Consider the following 21,604-nt stretch of genomic DNA (forward strand, 5'->3'; position numbering starts at 1 on the left):
CTCTAGGGCACAGGCTAATTTAGCTGTTCTGCTTGGAAAGGAGGGTTTTCCATCAATTCCCATAACCAAAACCTGGGAAGGAATTAAAGGCCCAGAGTGGGCAAGCAAGACAGAATAGGTAGCCCCAGTGTTCACAAGGAAATTTATGGATTTACCTGCTACCTGGAATGTAACCCTGGGCTCGGCTAAGGTTATAGGGGTCGGGCTCCTTCAGTCTTCTGTGAATTCCAAAAGCTCATGGGAAGGGACTGCCTGGCTGGCCACACCTCTGTGTAGAGACACTGGGGAGGGACCAGCCATAGGGCAGTCACTCTTCCAGTGTCCTGCTCATTTGCAGGTGGGACATGGCTTACTGGAGGTCCATGGGTTTGAACATTGACAAACCCAGTGACCTTCATATCCACACTTGAGGAGGCCCCTGGCGGAGGGAGTTGCTGGCTCACTTTTGAAGCTCTCGCTGGAGTCACAGGCCACAGGGCAGCTACCAGGGCTTGGGACTGGATTGTCACCTTTTTCTGTAAATGAGCTTGCCTGGCCAAATTGGCAGTTTCCTCTTGGGCATTATAGACTTTAAAGGCCATCTTTATCAGATCTTGGATAGGGGTTTGAGGACCCTCCTCAGCTTGCTTGTGCTTTTTTCTTATATCAGGGGCTGATTGAGAAATGAAGTGGGTTGCTAGCCCTGTGGCCCCAGAGGGAGATTCAGGGTCCAGTTTAGTATATCTAGTAAGGGTCTCTGTGAGGTGATTAAGAAACAGAGCTGGATTCTCATCTGAATTCTGGGTAATTTTCCTCAGTTTGTCAAAATTTACCACCTTATTGGAGGCTGCTTGCATGCCTGCTATGAGATATTGGAACATTCAAGCACAAAAATGGCGGCCCTGCTGGACTTCCTGATAGTTCCAGTTTGGTTCAATTATTGGAACCGCTGCTGCTCCTGTGGGTAGAGTTATGTCCTTTAATGGGCTTGGTCAGCGTGGTCCTGTGCTGCCTGTTGGATACGGGTTCGCTCATCTGGTGTGAGAGTAGAAGAAAGGATAACATGAACATCAAGCCAAGTGAGGCTGTAAATTTGGGAAAGATATTTAAATTCCTTAATATAAGTAGAGGAATCTGCAGAGAAAGATCCTAAACATTTCTCAACTTGGGAGAAGTCTTGGAGCGAAAATGGGATGTGAATACGTACAATTCCTTCTGTACCAGCTACTTCCTGGAGGGGGCAAAGAAGCTTTGGGTCAGATGGGGTGAGGTTCTGATGGGGTGGAGTGTGTGCGCTGACAGGGGAGGAGGAGGGAATGGAGTGGGAGGAGGAACATTCTGAAGGAGGAAGAGGAGGGGAAATGGGAGGGCTTTGAGGAATAAGAGGAGGTGTGCCCGTGGGAGGAAGGGGCGGGCTTTCTACTGGAGGAGGAGTGGAGGAGGGGGAAGGGGTTTGGCCAGAGTATTGAAGAGGAGGGCGAGTGGGTGGAGCTGAAAGCATTTCAGGGGGATCTGAAAATGTAGAGGCAGAATCAGGAGAACAATGAGGGGAAGACTTAGGACCCTCCCTGGCGAGAAGGATTTGGGTGGTAGAACAGGAAGAAAGAAGGTTGGGGCGAGTGCACAAGTTCCCAAAAGCTTGCAAATAAGTAAGATCTTGCCATTTTTCTGCCTTGGGGCAATAGTCGCTCAAGTCAGTAAGAATTTGCAAGTTAAGAGTGCCCTCTGGTGGCCATTTTGAGCCATTATCTAGAATATATTGAGGCCAATCCATGGTTGAATAAAAAACTAGCCGCTTACGGCTTAAATCTTTGGAAAATACCAGTTTAGTAAAATTAAGATGGATACACCCCAAAGGAGTTTTGGGGTCTAGTGAGCTCCCGGTATTTCCCATTAGCCATCCAATTTTACCCAGAGAGAAGTACAGAAGCAGAAGAGGCATCCCAGTTCTGGCTTCTGTACACGGAGAAGATGGCGGGTGGGTGGGCCAAGCGTTGAGACGTCTCTCAACTCTTGGGGACCCAAGACGGACACGGAGCCTAGCTGGAAGCCCAGACGGACGGAGAGGGTCTGTGGCGCGCCAACAGAACAGAACCCCCGGCGGAACAGAAGGGAAATTGGAGCGGCAAATGGGAAAAAAAAAAAAAAAAAAAAAAAACCAGGGAAATTACCACGTTTTGAAGCGAGGTGGAGGGGAACAGAGTAGGGCTGAGTGGGAATCTCCTGGTTTTTCTCAACCCCAAGAGACGGGGGAGCCTGAAAAACCCCCTCCTGGGTTTCGGCACCAAATGGAAGCTAGGTCGGGCTCGGCGGGCTCAATGGCGGGACCAAATGTAAGCTCTAAGCTCGGCGGGTCTAGGCAGGCACAGTTAGCAGCCAAATAAAATGGGACAGAAAAGTGGCCAAAGCAAGCTTTATTGAAATTTGGCTCTCAGGTGAAATTCCCAGACCCCTGGGGTATAGGGACCCAGAGAAAATCGAACGTGGCCCTGGCTACCCAGGGTTTTTATAGACTAGGATGGGAGGGGGTCTTGAGTTACAGGTGGGTGTGAAGGGTCAGTGGAAATTCCCATCCACCTTGCTGCGAACTTTCTGGTTACCTTTGGCGGGTTGGTCTTTCTTCCAGCTGCTCAGCTTTGCCCCCTACAGTCACCTACTAACAGTTTCAATTCAGCTAAAAAATAATTTTACTACATGTAGCACTACATTATATGTACATTATATGTAATGTTAGTATTTCTGCTTTGAATTCTTGATATTGCAATGAAATTCCTACTTTATTAAATGTATTTGATATGCTAGCTATTGTGCATGATTTAAACTTTTTTTGCTTTCTCCCTTTTCTGGTTGTGCACTCTCTTTTAAAACAACCCTCTAGAAACAGTTTCTGAGAATCACTGAGCTGTTTGTAAGGGAAATGTACTTAGGGAGTATGCAAAAATAATCATTTTAATAGAAGAAATATATATTTAAGGCTGGGGTTGTGGCTCAGTGGTAGAGCACTTGCCTAGCAAGTGTGAGGCACTGGATTTGATTCTCAGTACCATATATAAATAAATGAATAAAAATAAAAGTCTGTCAACATCTAAAAAATATTTTCAAAAGAGAAATAGATATTTAAAATTTAATACTAACTATGGGAAAAGGGTCCATTGTGTAAAACATAGTTTATCTTTGGATTCAATGTTTATCTTTGGTTTTACAAAGTAGATTATATTTTCAGTATTTTCTACATAATATGTTAAAATGTAGAGCAATTGCAATACATCAATAGAATGAGTAATTTTTCTGAAAAAAAAATAGTATTGATGAACATTGAATAAATGCATTCATGAAGGAAAGATGAAGTTTAAGCTGTTATTATTCATTTGTGGAAACTGTTTTGCTATCCAACATACATGATACATACTACACCCCCATCAGAAACAGACTGAAATTACAGCACCTGTACATATGAGGATATAGCCATATTTCTCCAGAGTTGAAACCCAGAAGCATGGTTAAAGAGGATGTACATTTAGGAAGAAATAAATAATAAACTGTGGGAAATAATGTTTTATAGAAGAAAGACACGTTATTTTTGTTATAGAACATCCAGTTTGACAAATGCTATAAAACACCATGTATGTTTCATATCAATGTTACATGAATGTCACATTTCATGTGTAAGCATATTTAAAAAGGAGGTGTGCAAAATTTAAGAAAATAAAAATATAGAAGAGCATATAAAAGAATTAGTTACACTATGTATAGATAAAACTCATAAAGATGACCATTTTTCCCAAGTTAATATATAATACTCCATCAAAATTGAAACCATGTTTGCTTTTAATTAAAGAAGGAATGAAAGCAAAAAATTCTAAAATTCTCCTGAGGGCTAAATACACATGACATTAGCTAAGAGAAAAAGTAACAGCTATCATTCATTACCTAACACTAATATATATTATCAAATTACATTATCACAGTAATTTAAAGACCAAGAAATCACAATACAGAAAATTCCATATGTATGTAAATATTTTTATTGTTAAGTGCAATGAATGGACCTATATAAATCCAACTACATCAAAAAAAATATTTAATGTGATTGAATGTCACAACCCAATCTAAAGGCAGATGTTATAAGAAGAGGCAAAGATCACTGGTAGGACTGTGTGTAGCATGTGTGTAACACTGGAATTACACCCCAACAGTCCTCCAAAAGCAGATATTAAGAGAGATGATTTTCAAAATATAGCAGAATATGAGCCTTGTGACTTTCCATCCATTCATGTGTAAAGATAGAAAGAGCCCGCACCTGTGTAAACAAAAGCCTCTTCCCTAATTGCCCTCAAACCCCTCATAAAAGCTGTAAAGAATCTTCACCTCTTATCCATAAAGGCCAGGCAGCTGACCTTGCCGGTGCAAAGGCAAACTTAAAAGATAATGATAACACTCCTCTCGGAGACTCAGAACTTAAAATAACATCACATATAATTTTATGTCAGCCAATTAAAAAGAACACTAAAACTTTTCGCCTCTCATTATAAATAGGCCTGTTGAACAAAGGCTTGGGGCCTCTTAGCATCACCGGGTTACCGTGTGCGCAGAGGACCAGGCTCGAGCTTGCCAATAAATGACTCTTTGTTGCTTGCATTGATCAAGGTCTCTGGTGGTCTTTGTGGGGTCTCGAGCCGCTGGGCATAACATATGGGGGCTCGCCCGAGACACCCCAAGCTCACCTAGACACCTGATCATAGAGTCATAAGTGACATCATTGGCCGGTGAGTAAGGCATTGCCGTATTTCTGTCTGGATTGCCTGCAGGTTCTGGTTCTTGGCTGGCAAAGTCCTGGCGGACGTGCTATAGGACCCCAGCAGGGTCTCGGGAGACATCCCCTTGACCCATCTGGGCCGCCTATGTGCTGCATCTGGGCGACTTTGTCGCATCTGGGCGGCCTTTGTGCTGCATCTGGGAAACCTTTGTGTTGTGTCTGGACTTTTGTTTTTGTCAACAAAATACCAACTAGCCAATTGTGATCTAGCGCGCAATATATATATGTCTGTCTGTGCATTTGTGTATTGTCCTGTATGGTCTTCACTCTTGCCTCCTATTAAAATTCTTCGGTGTGTTAGTCCACTACTGTTCTGTTTCTTATTCTTAAACTTCTCATCTCCAATCTGGAGGAAGATGGGTCTATAAATCTCCTGATGGAGAGGAGAAATACTAACCAATGGTCAAATTCACTTCATCCTTTTGGAATTATACAGGAAACAGGATTTCAACTGGATAGACAACCAGCTGAGGCTCTCTGCTGTAACGACATCTCCAACCCACGCCGGTGTCATCTGATCCAATTTCTTTTTTATCTAACCTTTACATTTCTCCTCCTCTCCATAGTGGGATATCTAGTTGCTGTAGAAATGGGCCAAACTCAGAGTACCCCTTTGGCCATAGTAGTCAGCCACTTTGGGGAGGCTCAAGCCAGAGCACGCAATTTGTCAGCTGAGATCAATAAAAAAAAATTTGTAACCTTTGCAGGTCGGAATGGCCCACCTTCCAAGTGGGATGGCCCCCAGAGGGAACCTTCAACCTTCCAACCATCCGAAAAGTCAAAGAGAAAGTCTTCCAATCAGGGAAAATTGGCTACCCAGATCAAATTCCATATATTCTGACCTGGGAAAGCTTAGTAGACAGTGACCCTCCAACCTGGCTTTCTCCCTTCCTACCGCCACCGCCCTCCCCCACAACTGAAATGCTTGCCCTAAAGAAGTTAGGCTCCTCAGAAAAGCCCACAGCCCCTCACCCCATTCTCCCAGGGGAAGATTCAGACCACCTTTTCTCTAACCCCCCTCCATATGTGCAAGCCCCTATTCCTCCTCAGGACCCAGGACAGGAGGCTGCAGAAGAAAGAGAAGCTGCTGCAGCCGGAAATGAAGAAGAAAGAACTGGCTCCGGAGGGCCAGCAAGGAGAACAGGAGGCCTAGTTCAGCGGGCAGCCTACCCCTCCAAACCAGAAGCTCCAGATTCTATGATCGCTCTGCCGCTCCGAGAAACTGGGCCGCCAGACAACGCTGGCAATACCCGGCTTCAATATTGGCCCTTCTCTACGAGCGATTTATATAATTGGAAGAATCAAAATGCTAAGTTTTCTGACAATCCTAAAGACTTAATTTCCCTTTTAGATAGTGTCATGTTTACTCATCAGCCTACTTGGGATGACTCTCAGCAGCTACTCCGGATCCTGTTTACGACCGAGGAGCATGAAAGAATCCAGATGGAAGCCAGAAAGTTGGTCCCAGGGGACGACGGACAGCCCACTGTAAACTCTGACATAATTAATGCTTCTTTCCCCTTGTCCAGGCCGCCAAAAGATGAATGGGACTACAATACGGCTGAAGGTAGGGAGAGACTCCGGGTTTATCGCCAGACTCTAATGGGGGGTCTCCGGGCTGCAGCTCGTAAGCCCACCAATTTGGCCAAGGTATACTCAGTAATGCAAGAAAGGCAGGAATCACCCTCAGCTTATTTAGAAAGATTAATGGAAGCATTTAGACAGTACACTCCTATGGATCCAGAGTTACCCAAGAATCAGGCAGCAGTAGTGATGAGTTTTGTTAACCAGGCAGCACCGGATATAAGACGTAAGTTACAGAGAATAGAGGATTTAGAAGGGAGAAGTATTCAAGACTTAATGAGAATAGCCCAGCGGGTATTCAACAACAGAGACGCACCAGAAGAAAAACAGCTTAGGGCTACTAGGGAAATGACTAAAGCATTAGCAGTAGCAGTGCAGGGCGGGAGGACAGAGAAAGAAACAGACTCCCGAGCAATCGGCCACCACCTGGGGACTCCAGGGCACATGAGCTGGGTCAGAATCAGTGTGCCTACTGTAAGGAGGAAGGTCATTGGGCTAGAGAGTGCCCTAAAAAAAGAAACCACAGATCTAGAGATGGTAGAGGAACGACTAGGAGATCATCGGTCCTGGTCACCCGAGATGAAATGCACGATTAGGGGCGACGGGGTTCGGAACCCCTCCCCGAACCCAGGGTAACTCTGAAAGTGGAGGGGACTCCAGTACAGTTTTTGGTGGATACAGGAGCTCAATATTCAGCTTTGACTGACCCTCAAGGAAAGATTTCAACAAGCGCCTCGTGGGTACAAGGGGCTACGGGGATTAAAAAGTGCCCCTGGACGACCAAAAGAACAGTAGACTTGGGAACGGGAAAAGTGTCCCACTCATTCTTAGTCATACCCGACAACCCCTATCCCTTGCTGGGAAGAGATTTATTAACCAAAATCGGGGCCCAAATTCATTTTCATCCCGAAGGCGCCCAGGTAACAGATGGACAAGGAAAGTTGTTACCTATGCTAACTCTTACTTTGGAGGATGAGTATCGGCTACACCAGCAGCCGCAATCCCCTGATAAAAACATTAAAGACTGGGTACAGCGGTTCCCAGACGCTTGGGCAGAGACTGGAGGAATTGGGCTAGCTAAACATCGGCCTGCCCTCTATATAGAGACAAAACCAGGAGCTAACCCCATTAGGGTTAAACAATACCCCATGACCAGGGAGTCTCAAACAGGAATAAACCCCCACGTCAGGGCACTGCTGAACCAAGGGATACTACGACCTTGCCGGTCCGCAAGGAACACCCCCCTGCTTCCAATACGGAAGCCCAACTCAAACGAGTACCACCCAGTACAGGACCTAAGAGAGGTAAACAAAAGGGTGGCGGACATACACCCTACTGTGCCTAATCCGTATACACTTCTGAGTGCGCTTCCTCCTTACAAACAATGGTATAAGGTGCTGGATTTAAAAGATGCCTTTTTCAGCTTGTCTCTAGCTCCAAAAAGCCCAGAGCTATTTGCCTTTGAATGGATGGACATTGATATGGGTATCAATGGACAACTCACCTGGACAAGATTGCCGCAGGGATTCAAAAATTCTCCCACCTTGTTTGATGAAGCTCTACATGAGGACTTGGGTGAGTTTAGGAAAAATCATCCCAACCTAACTTTGTTACAATATGTAGATGATCTCCTTGTAGCCGCTGAAAACTGGGATGAATGCATCCGAGGAACAGAAAATTTACTCCAGACACTGGGCAACCTGGGATATCGGGTATCAGCAAAGAAGGCCCAAATCCGCAGACCTGAGGTAAAGTACTTGGGCTATCTCTTAAAGGGAGGAAAACGACGGTTAACTCAAGCCCAAAAAGAAACTGTTCTAAGAATCCCAAAGCCTCAGTCCCCACGTCAAGTAAGGGAATTCCTTGGGTCAGCTGGCTTCTGTCGACTATGGATTCCAGGGTTTGCAAAATTAGCCAAACCACTGTCCGAGGCCACAAAAGACAAGCAGCCCTTTAATTGGACAATACAGGCAGATAAAGCATTTCAACAAATCAAGGATGCCCTCTTGTCAGCCCCGGCCCTGGGACTCCCCGATGTTATTAAACCGTTCTTTCTCTATATAGATGAAAGTAAAGGGATAGCAAAAGGAGTCTTGACTCAATACCTAGGTCCCTGGAGGAGACCAGTAGCATACCTGTCAAAAAAACTGGACCCGGTGGCTGCAGGCTGGCCCCCATGCCTACATATGATTGCTGCCACAGCCCTAATGGTAAAAGATGCTGATAAATTGACTATGGGACAAGAATGACATGTGATTACTCCACATGCTATTGAGGGAATCCTGAGACAACCTCCAGATCGATGGGTCAGAGCTATTGCTTAACCCTCCCAGGATTATTTTTCAGGCACCCTCAGCTCTCAATCCTGCTACACTGCTGCCTGACCCTGACCTGGACACACCCGTACATGACTGCTCAGAAGTCCTAACCCAGGTTCATGGGCTTAGAGAAGACCTGCAAGATCATCCGCTGCTTGATGCAGATGCAGTGTGGTTAACGGATGGGAGCAGCTTTTCACATCAGGGTCAAAGGTATGCGGGTGCAGCAGTAGTAACTGAGACAGAGGTGATCTGGGCTGAGCCCCTACCAATAGGCACCTCTGCCCAGAAGGCAGAATTAATAGCTATGACTAAGGCTCTGATGATGGGAGAAGGCAAAAAATTGACCGTATACACGGACAGCCGTTATGCCTTTGCAACTGCCCATATTCATGGGGCTATTTACAGAGAAAGGGGAATGCTAACAGCGGAAGGGAAATCTATTAAAAACAAGGAAGAAATTGTGTCCCTGATAGACGCCCTTTGGTTACCCAAGAAATTGGCTATCGTACACTGCCCTGGGCATCAAAAACCAACTGATTCAGTATCTAGGGGCAATTGTTTAGCAGATAAGATGGCACGAGAGATAGCCCTTCAGAGAGACTTGATTATGGTTGCTCAACTCCCAGACTCTGGCCCACGAACCCTTCCAAAAGACCCAACCTGCACAGAAGAGGACTTATCATGGGTTCGCCAGCAGCCAAAAGCCCAATGCTTAGACGGATGGTGGAAAGACTCTGAAAGCCGGATAATACTTCCAGAACTGTTGGGACAGAAAGTGTTGTGCAGTCTCCACCAGACCACCCACCTGGGGACAAGAAAATTACAGGACTTGATGCAGCAAGCAGGAATTAGAATTAAAGGTGTGCAGAATAAGATAGAACAGATTGTCAAAAGTTGCAGGGTTTGTAAGTTAACAAATGCGGGATATAGTAAGTGGGAATCAGGAAATAGATTAAGGGGAGATAGGCCGGGGGCACATTGGGAAGTTGATTTCACTGAAGTAAAACCTGGAAAATATGGGTATAAATATCTATTAGTCTTTGTAGATACTTTTTCAGGATGGGTAGAAGCCTTTCCCACCAAGCGAGAAACAGCACAAATAGTGGCTAAAAAGATTTTAGAAGACCTCCTGCCAAGGTATGGATTTCCTGCAATGATAGGGTCGGACAATGGGCCAGCATTTACTTCCCAGGTAAGTCAGGGGCTGGCTACAGTACTTGGGGCAAATTGGAAACTACATTGTGCTTATCAACCCCAAAGCTCAGGACAGGTAGAGAGAATGAACAGAACTTTAAAAGAGACCTTAACTAAATTAACCATGGAGACTGCCTGTAACTGGGTAGTTCTCCTTCCCTATGCCCTATATCAGGTGCGTAATTCTCCCTACAAGATGGGACTCACCCCTTATGAAATCATGTTTGGGACCCCACCTCCAATACTCCCTGATCTGACTGAGCGGCTCCTAAAAGAAGAAAATGTAGATGACTTTGAACTTTTATTTTCCCTCAGCCCTGCAGAGGGCCCACAGAGAAGTTTGGCCAAAGCTCAGAGGCCTGTACGAGTCAGGCCCGCCTCCTGTTCCTCACAACTTCCACCTGGGGGACTGGGTCCTAGTGAAGCGACACCGACAGAGTAACCTGGAACCTTGGTGGAAGGGCCCCTACATGGTCATTCTGACTACACCCACCGCTCTCAAAGTCGACAGCGTCACCTCCTGGATTCATCACACCCACATCAAGCCGACTGAACCCCTTGCTGACATTGTGCTTCCTGCCCTAGACGACTCAACGTGGAGAGTGGACAGGTCCAAAAATAACCCACTAAAGATCAAGCTTTGCCGCCACTGACTGTGATTATGTTCTTACTTTTGCTTTGTTATTTTGCCCTGGCCACAACCGCGGCTGTGGCTCCAGTTTTTGGAGCCACCAACCTCAGCCCACATCAGCCTTATGAAATCACCTGGGAAGTAACCAACCCGGCGGCAAGAGTTCCAAGCCTGACTGTGACTGAATACCACCCTTTATGGACATGATGACCTGAACTGCAAGTAGACCTTTGCACTTTAGCAAATGGGGCTTTTTCTGTGGGAACAGGCACTATTAGCATTAATGAAGAATTACACCTAAATAAATGGGCCCTTTCAGATACAGTAAGTGGGAGAACAAGGAAAGTTAACTGTGTTTATACTCGTGGGAGGGAGGAACTCCAGCATCTCCCCTTCTATGTGTGTCCTGGTTATTCTCACCAGAAAGAATGTGGAGGGGAAGAATCTTATTTCTGTGCTAAATGGGATGTGAAACCACAGGGCAGGCTTATTGGATAAAAGCCTCTCGTGATTTAATTGAAGTCAAGCGAGGTGAAAAAGCCTCATGTAGCAGTAATTGTAACCCCCTCTTAATCACCTTCACTGATAAGGGGAGGTGGGACAAACAATGGACAAGAACCCGGTCATGGGGGTTATGCCTCTATGCTGAGGGACCTGATTTAGGAGTTGTGTTCACTGTTCAGATGATTATAAAGCCGTTCACCAAGTCATTAGGGCATAACCAAATTTTACGCCCCCCAGCCCAAAGAATTCCGGTCATCCCCACTACCCGAGGTCCAAAAATTATTAAATCAGTTACCTCACAACCAACCACCCACTCCTTAAGTGCCCCCTACTTAAGGATCACACAACCCCACAAACAGTTGATTGTAAATCCAATTCAAACAGAAGTTCATCCCCTTCTGAGTCTTTTGTCTTGGTCCTTCATGGTGCTCAATGCCACCCACCCTAATTTGACCCGGTCCTGCTGGCTCTGCTATGATACTGTTCCCCCATATTATGAGGGAGTAGCAGTACAAGCGCATGTTACTATCTCCACCAGGGTCCAGGACTGCCGTTTGCGATCCAAACAGTCCCTAACCCTAGAGCAAGTGTCCAGGCAAGGGCTCTGTTTAGGAAAAGTGCCCCATGCCAGCTGATCCCTCTGTCACTCGACTTGGGAAATCCAACGTCAGGCAGAAAACTCTTTTATAATACCCCACAATGATACCTGGTGGGCTTGCTCCTCTGGACTCACCCCCTGTGTCCACTGGAGTGTGTTAAAACGGTCAAAGGATTACTGTGTTCTAGTCAGATTGGTTCCGCGGCTAATTTACCATGGGTACAAGAGTTTTATGACTATGATTGAACAAGGATGGGGCACGAAACAGAGACCCATTCGACAAAAATGGGAGCCTATTACTTCTCTAACTCTCAGTCTGCTGCTCAGAGCTAGCCTGGGAGGATTAGGAACTGGAGTAGCATCCTTAGTCACTCAGAGCCAATACTATTCGAATCTAAGAGCAGCAATAGATGCGGACATAGAGCATTTAGAAGATTCAATCTCTCATTTAGAGCAATCTTTAACTTCCCTAGCCGAAGTGGTCTTACAGAATAGAAGAGGTTTAGACTTAATATTTTTACAACAAGGAGGCTTATGTGTTGCCCTAGGGGAAGAATGTTGTTTTTATATAGATCACTCTGGGACAATCAAGGATAATATGGCAAAAGTCAGAGAAGGACTCACAAACAGAAAGAAAGAACGAGAAGCTTGTCAGAACTGGTTTGAATCTTGGTTCAATTTTTCCCCTTGGTTAACTACTCTAGTGTCTGCTATAGTGGGACCCCTAATATTGTTGCTACTAGCTGTAACTATAGGACCTTGTATAATCAATAGGTTAATTGCTTTTGTTAAACATAGAATAAATACATACGGTACAACTAATGGTGCTGAGGGCCCAATATCAGCCCGGGAAGCAGTAAGGGTTAAAAGTAGAGAGACCCAAGATTGGCTCTCTAAATGTTCTTGGAAAGGGGGAAATGTAAAGATAGAAAGAGCCCGCACCTGTGTAAACAAAAGCCTCTTCCCTAATTGCCCTCAAACCCCTCATAAAAGCTGCAAAGAATCTTCACCTCTTATCCATAAAGGCCAGGCAGCTGACCTTGCCGGTGCAAAGGCAAACTTAAAAGATAATGATAACACTCTTCTCGGAGACTCAGAACTTAAAATAACATCACATATAATTTTATGTCAGCCAATTAAAAAGAACACTGTAAAACTTTTCGCCTTTCATTATAAATAGGCCTGTTGAACAAAGGCTTGGGGCCTTTTAGCATCACCGGGTTACCGTGTGCGCAGAGGACCAGGTTCTAGCTTGCCAATAAATGACTCTTTGTTGCTTGCATTGATCGTGGTCTCTGGTGGTCTTTGTGGGGTCTCGAGCCGCTGGGCATAACACATGAATGCATCAAATAAACATCTACTACTCTTTTGAGTTCCTCTTAAAAATGAATTCAGAGTCATATATATTGGACAGCAAAAAGAAAAAAAATCTACCATCAGATGAGAAGGAAAAGTTGGGGTACACTTGGACATTAGCCTTCCTCGAGCAATGTACCATATAATTGGGACAGAATACCTAAGGTGTCACCCTGAATAGAGGAAAACTGATTGTGATCATAAATATAACACATTTAACTCTAAATTGCCTGTAGTTTATTAATTTATCTGGCGCTTACAGAGGAAGGGTCTAGAAATACACAAGCATCAAGACCAGAAAAAGGGATGTTTTTCTAGAGTCATTCAAGATCCATGGGCTTTATTCATGTGATCAGGGCAAAAGAGGAGTTAAATATGAAGGGTCTGAGTTTATCCCAAAAAGGAATTTGTCAGTATACTCTGCACACTGTTGTTGCTAACAGTTGATCTTCTATCTAGTCAGCACCAGAGTTAGTAGGAGAAATAGTCCACAACTGGCAACCCAAGTGGGAGTTCAGCACTTCCTGAGCCCTTTACCCTAACTCCATTCAGTAATAACTCCAAGCCTAACCACTTCTTCCTATAAGAAATTTTTCCCAACTTCAACTTTTTCCATTCAAGGGACTACATCCTAAACCACCAAGCTTTGGGAGCAATGCCAAATGTGCATTGTGTATCTCCCAAGCTCACAAAGGAGTGGCTTTGCATCAGTGTGCAAGCATTTTCATGGGCTAAAATCCCCTCCAGGATTGAAGAAAAAGAGTTAAAAGCACAGATCTCTGTTTATTTCTAAAAAGGTTTACATGACCTTTTTCCAGTGAGTATAAGGCAGCCTGAAATCTAACAAACTTGCATCAGGAATTCAGTGCATCATTTAACAATAAGACCTTCTGCAACCTGAGCACAGATGTTAGAATGGCTATCAATTGAAGAAAAGTAGTACTCCAATTATATGGATATGAAAGAAAGAAACACATTATCACTGTGTTAGAATATAAATTTGGTACAGCCATTAAGAAAAAAAAAAAAGCATTAAAAGTTCTTAAGAACTAACAATACTAACTCTGGTTGCATTTCCAAAATAGGTAAAATCAGTATGTTAAATGGTTGCATTCTCATCTTAACTGTAGCAGCATTCATAATAGCCAAAATAAGAAAACAACTGAAGTGCCTTTTGGATGAAGGATACAACAGAAGACTTTTCCCAGCTTTAAGGCACTCAGATACTTCTTTGAGAAATTATACTTCCTAAATTTATACTACTCTCTAACAAGGTGAGTCCCAAGTACTGATATTCACTAGACTCTCAGAAACATATTAGATGTGCAAGCTGTGGAATTCTCATATCAGACAGTTGTAAAACACAGGACCAAAAAAAAAAAAAATACAAGTGAGGGGAATGAGAACCCTCTGTCATAAATTCCACAAGAGGGACTCTCAGCACAAAGACATTCTGGCAAGTTGTCCTGATTTGGAGAGACAAAGTGAGAACAGAAACACATATATTTTGGTAAAAGTTGAGTGATTTTTCTCTATTTTTTATCATGTGAAATGTTCATAAACAAACAAAAAATAATTTTCTTTTGATTTTTTCCTATGGTACTGGGGATTTGACAGAGGGTCATGTTAAATCTGAGTTCATACTCAGCCCTTGTTTTAAAATTTTGAGACAGGACTTTCTAACTTGCCTATAGTCTACCTAAATTCCAATGTTGATCTTGAAATTGCAATCTTCCTGCCTTAGCCACCTGAGTCTCTGGAATTATAGGCATGTGCCATTGCACCCAGGCAGAAAATAAATTCATAAGAAGTTCCATCCAGTTATTGGTTAAATAATTTTAAAGCCCTGTGCTTATTTCAAATGTAATATGGCAAAAGCATTTGACAATATTGGGGAGAGGGGAATTTGTCTTGGGAATATGGACAGGGAACTGGAATTTTAGGAGTTTGTTGGCATATATACATAAAGGATTATGCTAGGAGTTAGGGTTCTGGATTTGACATTTTGTTTCCCATTTATTAAGACTATTAAGGAGGATACAGGCAGTGTGGCACACACCTATAATCCCAGCAACTCAGAAAACTGAGGCACAAGTTTAAGGCCAGACTCAGTAACTGTCTCAAAATAAAAAATAAATAAAAAGTATGACGGATGTAGTCACAGTGGTAAAGGATTTCTGGGTTCAATCCATTGTGCCAACATCCCCCTAAAAAAGAAAGAAAAGCAAGCTCAGAAGAAAGAACTGAGACCCCTATAGACCATAGTCCCCTCATGCAAAAAAACAATACATAGAGTTGTGATTCTGATGATTATCCCACTCCTCAATCCACCACACAGTCTGGGAAGGTGCTGGAATGTTGCCACATATGCGTTTATGAAGAACTTCAGGTAGGGGCTGCAGATACACTGCAGGGATAGGACAGGACTCCCACTGTCTACTGCTGATATACACCCCATTTGACTGGCCAGTGGGGAATTCAGAGCCGACCTGCCTCAGAGGAACACCCAGGCCTGCAGATACTATAGATTACCATATAGATGCTAGTCCAAAATTGCAGATCCCAACATAGTCACTACAGTCAATTTCAAGCAGCCTCACCCCCAGTCTCAGGATGCCACTGCACACTAACCATTTATTGGATTTTTGCAGGTCTCAGTGTTCTCCCCATAGATCTTCCTACACCTGCACAGCAGAGCAAATCAGGTTCCCTGAACATGAAAGAGGGAGCCTAGACATGGATACCAACACTGGCAGGCTCCAGAGACAAAAGTCATACCAGATGGCTAAGCCTGCTTCTCTTCACTGACTGTGTGCTGTATTGGACAATGCTTACCTAAAATCTTCTGAATAGATAGGGTTTATATCTTCACATGCTCAGACTGAGTCTAGTGAGTCTTCTGAGTGATAGGAGGTGACATCAAATTTATAAATGAATGAAGTCACAATGGCAGGTTCTTGAATGCAGCTTTTTATTTTCCCTGTTGAGGTGCTAAGAATTGAAATTCAGATCCTCAGACTGCAGCTAATTTAAAGCTAAGTTTCCTTGGAAAAGTGGATTCCAGCCAAATTAGGAGGACTGTGCATTTTACCTTGCATAAGACCTTTTTAATTTGTGGATTATATATGTCTGTACATGATTTATGTATGGAAATATTTGACTACACTGTAAAATTTTATTTAACTTCCCTGCTTTCTTGTGATAAAACAGATTGAACATTGAACTGGGAAGGAACCCCCTATGGCAGAAATATCCAATGATAATAATATGTGAGGTGCAAGGGTAATTAAATTTTTCTAGTATTCACATAAAAAATAAATAGAAATTGATTTTAGTAACTTAACAATATATCCAATATGGGCAAATTAACATTATGTGACTAAAATATATTACTAATGAAATACATGTTTTGTTAGAAAAGCACTCTCAAAACTATATCAAACCTCCAGAATATCTCAGTTCACAGGACCAAATTCCAACTTTGAGAGCTATGCTTCCCCTTAACCTCAGGGAGATTAAGGTCCTGACCACTGTTTTTATGCTACAAGTGAGGGATAAAATTTCTTACCAATATTTCTGCCTAAGCCCAAAAAACAGGAGAAACACTGCCCTGAGTGAGAGCAGGGAGCTTTAATCAGAAAATTTCCAAAAGTAGACTTTTTTTCCACAAAATGTTGGCCACAGTCCATTCAATTTAGTTATCAGCAAGCAAAAGAAGATGAAGTTCCGGAAGTTGGGTGTCTATGTTATCAAATCCACAGCTTTAAATCTATAATTTAAATGCACTAAAGATAAACTTTTAATTTTGCAATTTGGTCTTAGGCCTAATGGCTAGTCTATAACATTTTTTCCCTCCTAAGATCAATACCCCTCAACCAATAAGCAAATGGGTTTGGAATCAAGATGAATTATGTTTCCAGGTATGGTGGGACACACCTGAACTCCAAGCACCTCAAAAGGATGAGGTAGGAGGGTTGTGAGTTCAAAGCCAGCCTCAGTAACTGAGCAAGACCCTGTCTCTAAATAAAATATAAAAAATCACTGGGGATGTGGCTCAGTGAATTAGAGTCCCTGGGTTCAATTTCCATTACCAAAAAAAAAAAAAAAAAAAGGGTTAAATTTGAAAGCCCAAATGAACTTCACTACACCACATGACATATTTTTCTTATTATTTTAGGACTTAGTGACACTTAGCCAAGAAAGCAGGATTTCTACTTGTGTGCCTGTTAAGTGTGTTTATACATACTACTATATAATATATATTTTTTTATTTTTTATGATTTATGTATTTGTGTAGAGTATCTTTTACTTACGATCTGATATCTGTTATGGAATAAACCATGGCCAGGATTTGATAGGATAAAGTCTACTTCTGGAAACTTTCTGGTTAAAGCTGTCTGCTGTCATTCAGTGCAGTGTCTTTCCTATTTTTTTTTTGGACCTGAGAAGAAATATTGGTAAGGAATTATAACCCTCTCCTGAAAGAAAAGCAGGCAAGAGACTTGCCGGCAGCTATGTCTGTATATATGTAACAAAAACCTTTTCACATAGATAACTGGTTATGAGATTTCTTATCTGGGACCTATGGAAATCCTGGTTCAGTTTATAACAAGGACATACATGATCGAAGTAATCTCAATGCTCCTTTATGAATCAGCAATTGATACAGGATTCTATGTCATTTTCTAAACATAGCTGAACATGGGTTATATAGGCATGGACCAGAGAACTATTTTATTGGGGACATAGAATAAAAGGAGGACAAGGAGAAATATGTTAGTTGCACCACCTTAAACCACTACAGAATTAGAATCTGGAATTCAGATAAGAAAGACTCAACCTTTAAATTCAGGCATGTGCATGACATGGGTGCCTACAGTGAAAATGTCATTACAAGATTTGAAAGAAAATTCATTGAGTGGCAGACAATGGATCAACAATTAGTATCTGCATGGTGTCTTCCAGGTGTTTTGTCCAGCTGTGGGCCACAGCACATACATATATTGGTAGCCTCCATAAAGCACATTATCCATCTTTATCCTTGAAAATTATTCCCATTGTACAGATGAGAAAACACAGGTTTCTGGACATTAAATGGTAACTCAGCAGCACACAGAGATCTACCCAGAGACAGAACTGTATGAAATCCCTTCAAAGCTTCTCAAAGGCTAGTTAGTTCTTCATATGAGGATGTTAATCTGGAGAAATATTATTTTCTTTTTATTTTGAAGAGAGTGCCTAGAGAAGACATCACAGAAGCAACACAGATTTTTTTTTCTTCTTTCATATTAGTGAGCTCTTCAGAAAGAGATCTACCAACCCAGATTCTTTATGAGGATAAATGTTTGAAAACTACCAGGTACAAAAAAAGCACACAACAGGCCCAGAGCCTGAGTATGACTCAGGAAAAAAATGAATCTAAAAGGCATATAATAAATTGAAAAAAAAATATGTAGCTATTTCTAAATATGAATGTTCTCTTGTTGCTATCTCCACAGCATGTCATTCAATAAATAATAAATCATGTGTGAATATTTCTGGAATTTGCCAAATCTTATCCCATGTGATTTTGTATTAAACTCCAAAATCCAGACAGTAGAATGCATGATCCACTGTCAAAAACATTAAAAAAAAAAGTTAAAGAAAGAGAAGTGGATGTTTTTGTGAATGTGTCATTCAATAATTTACTTACCAAATTATTTTGAGGAAATATATTCATTATCCTACAGCCATGAGGAAGAGAGATTTCCCTTTTTCATTTTTACTATTAGAATTTTCAAAGATAAGCCCTAGAATACCATTTAAAATTATCTCCAAATATAAGACCAACAAGAAACCTATAATCTATACTCAAGAAAAGGAAAGAGCAAATCAATGTTTTTTAAAAATTAAAAATAGCACCATTATTCCCTGAAATCAAACTCTGTCATTTATCTTTGAAACCAGAAACCACAAAAGAAAGGCAGGTCAGAGCCTTGAACAACCATTCATATAGGAGATATGTAAGTATTCAATAAGCATAAAAAAATCAACATCTTTAGAAATTAGAGAAATATAAAATAAAATCTCATCATAGACAAAACTAAATAGTATTGTTGAAGATATAATACTCAAAAACTCAAGACAAGTTTAAGTTATTATCTACTTGTGGAAACTTTTTTGCTATTGAAGTTACATGATACTACCCACCACAGAAACATTGAAATTACAGCACATGTGAACATGATAACCAGTAAGAACACAAGAGAACTCATCCAAACACTTGAAACACAGGCAGATGGTTCAAAAGTATGTACATCTGGGAAGAGAGAAATAATAATTTCCTAGTGGGGGAAATGGTCACTAGGGATCAGTCACATTTTTGGCCATGGTATATTCATTTTAAAAATGATATAAAATACCATATTTAAGTTTAATATAGGTGCAATATGCATATGATATATTCACATGTGTAAGTGTTTAGAAATTAGGTAGAACTTATGAGAAAATAAAATTCATCAGAAGCACAAAAAAGATAATTACAATCCCATGTGTAGATGATAAATCTCATCAATATAAAGATGACAATTTTCCCAAATTAATCTACAATATATTAATCAAAATCACCATATACATATATGACTATTTTACAGTGAATTCTACCTTTATGTGTATCTATATAGCAGTAATGTTTTAAAAACAATAAATAGAAGGAAGACAGGAAGGTAGATGGAGCAAGAAAAGGGAAAACAGGGCAGTGAAGAAAATTATATTCCATGCCTTCATGATAATGTCAAATGAACCCAAATATTAGGTATAACTATAATGCAATAATAAAAAAATCAAAATGAATTACTTTTAATGAAAGAAAAAAACCAAAGCATACAGTTCTAAAATTCACTGCAAAGTTAAATATATATAAATTTAGCCAAAAAAAGTTTTCAATTATAACAAGAGAAGTCTCATCATTACCTGACATTCACAAATATTATGAAATTATACTATTATGATAATCATCATAATCATCAAGGAATAACAATATAAACAAAATGCATACATAAACCCATATGTATGTAAAAATTACATACTTAATTGTAATAGAAAATCTAGGTAATTCAAACCACAAGGCCAATCTTAGCAACTTAGCTAAACCCTTTTTCAAAATAAAAATTAAAAGTACCAGGAATATAGATCAGAGGTGAAGTATTCCACCGTTCAACCTTCAGTAACCAAACAAAACAAAATAGGAAATTAAATAAAAAATTAAATGAAAACTAGCTTGTTCAGGAAGAAGCAAGGTTCCTATAGACCAGACCAAAGCTCCTGAAGCCAGAATTGGGGACAGGCAGTTAGTGTAGAAATAGGGGATCATCAGGTCAGATCGAGGAAATGGAGGCCATAAAAGCCAACTGCGTCTGGAAGTTGGAAATTGTTGTGGGACAATGGAATATCAAGGACCTGCAGAACCCATTGATAACCAAATTTACCTGCCCTTGTCAAAGACTACAGGCAGGAAGATGCTGATTAATGCCCCCTGAGCCCTTACCTGCCTGAATCACTTTGGCCCTCCGCCTGCCCCATCTGCTTTTCACTTTTTACATCTCACCTGCAAAACCAGGCCTAATCCCATAGGCAGGAAGGAAAGAGATAAGGGGAAGAGAATGGGAGAATAAAACCCATAAAAAGGACAAGATTCGCTCATCCAATGGATTCCGCCTTTGGGTCCCCTTCTTCCAGCTGGGAGAAGTCTGCTTTTACTTTACTTTAATAAAGCTACTTTTCCACTCTACATTTGCCTCAGCGTGCTTCTCCGGCGTTATACTTCAACACCTGAGGAAGCAGGACTCATCATCAGTGAAGAGCAGTATCACTCCTGTCTGGGAAGATGCTGGGCCACAGGCACAAACCTGCCAGACAGGATTTGAGTCAGGGGCTGAGGGTTCCCTGCAGGGATAAGGAAGGCTGTGAGGGGTCTCTGCCACTGATATGGTCCCCATCTGGATGGTCAATGGTACACCCAGAAGAGGGCTCAGAACTAGACTTGAGAGACTGCCTGGAGTCATGTCCACCAGCTCCTGTTCCTGCTATAGCCAGTACCTGGTTCCAAGAGTCTCTCTCCCACAGCCTCCCTCCCCAGACTCACGATGCCACTGCACACTCACCATTTTCTGGTGCTCAAAAACCAGGCCTGCTCCCAGGGGATCTTCAGCACCCCACAGCAGAGCAACTGGGGACTGCAGAAAGTGAGAGTGAATCCTAGTGCTGAATGGCAGGAATGGCAGTTGCAGGATAAAAAAATCCCACCAGATTGTGGAAGCCTGCCCCCTCGTTGCTGGCTGAACACAAGATTGGATAGTTCTCACTTAGTGCTCCTGATTGGACACGATTTCAGACCATGCCCCCAATCTTAGCACAGGAAACATTCTTTTTGAGTGATAGGGAGTAATGTCCAATCTAGACATGAATAAGGTCAGAATGATAGCTTCTTGGTTGCATTTTTTTTTTTTTCTTTTGAGATCTGGTAATTACACGCTAAAACCTCCAAACAGCAGGACATTTGCTTAACCTTGCATATAAGGTAATTTCAGTTTATGAATTATTTTTGTCTGTATATTATTCATGAATGAAAATAATGTGATGAC

General features: G+C 41.9%; 1 long non-coding RNA gene across 2 annotated transcripts in view; it reads right to left on the reverse strand.

Annotated features, from left to right (window-relative positions):
• The window catches only part of LOC306646641, a 44,789-nt gene extending 23,614 nt beyond the window's left edge, over positions 1–21,175 (reverse strand). Inside the window, exon 1 of one of the 2 annotated variants that reach the window (XR_013759914.1) lies at positions 21,125–21,175. This is a non-coding gene — a long non-coding RNA (uncharacterized lncRNA). Of the gene's footprint in view, positions 1–15,515; positions 16,380–21,124 lie in introns of those variants that run through there. The other variant, XR_013759915.1, reaches the window with a different exon arrangement.
• Between the last annotated feature and the right edge of the window lie 429 nt (positions 21,176–21,604).

This window comes from Sciurus vulgaris (assembly GCF_902686455.1).
Source record: "Sciurus vulgaris genome assembly, chromosome: 16".
Lineage (NCBI taxonomy): Eukaryota > Metazoa > Chordata > Mammalia > Rodentia > Sciuridae > Sciurus > Sciurus vulgaris.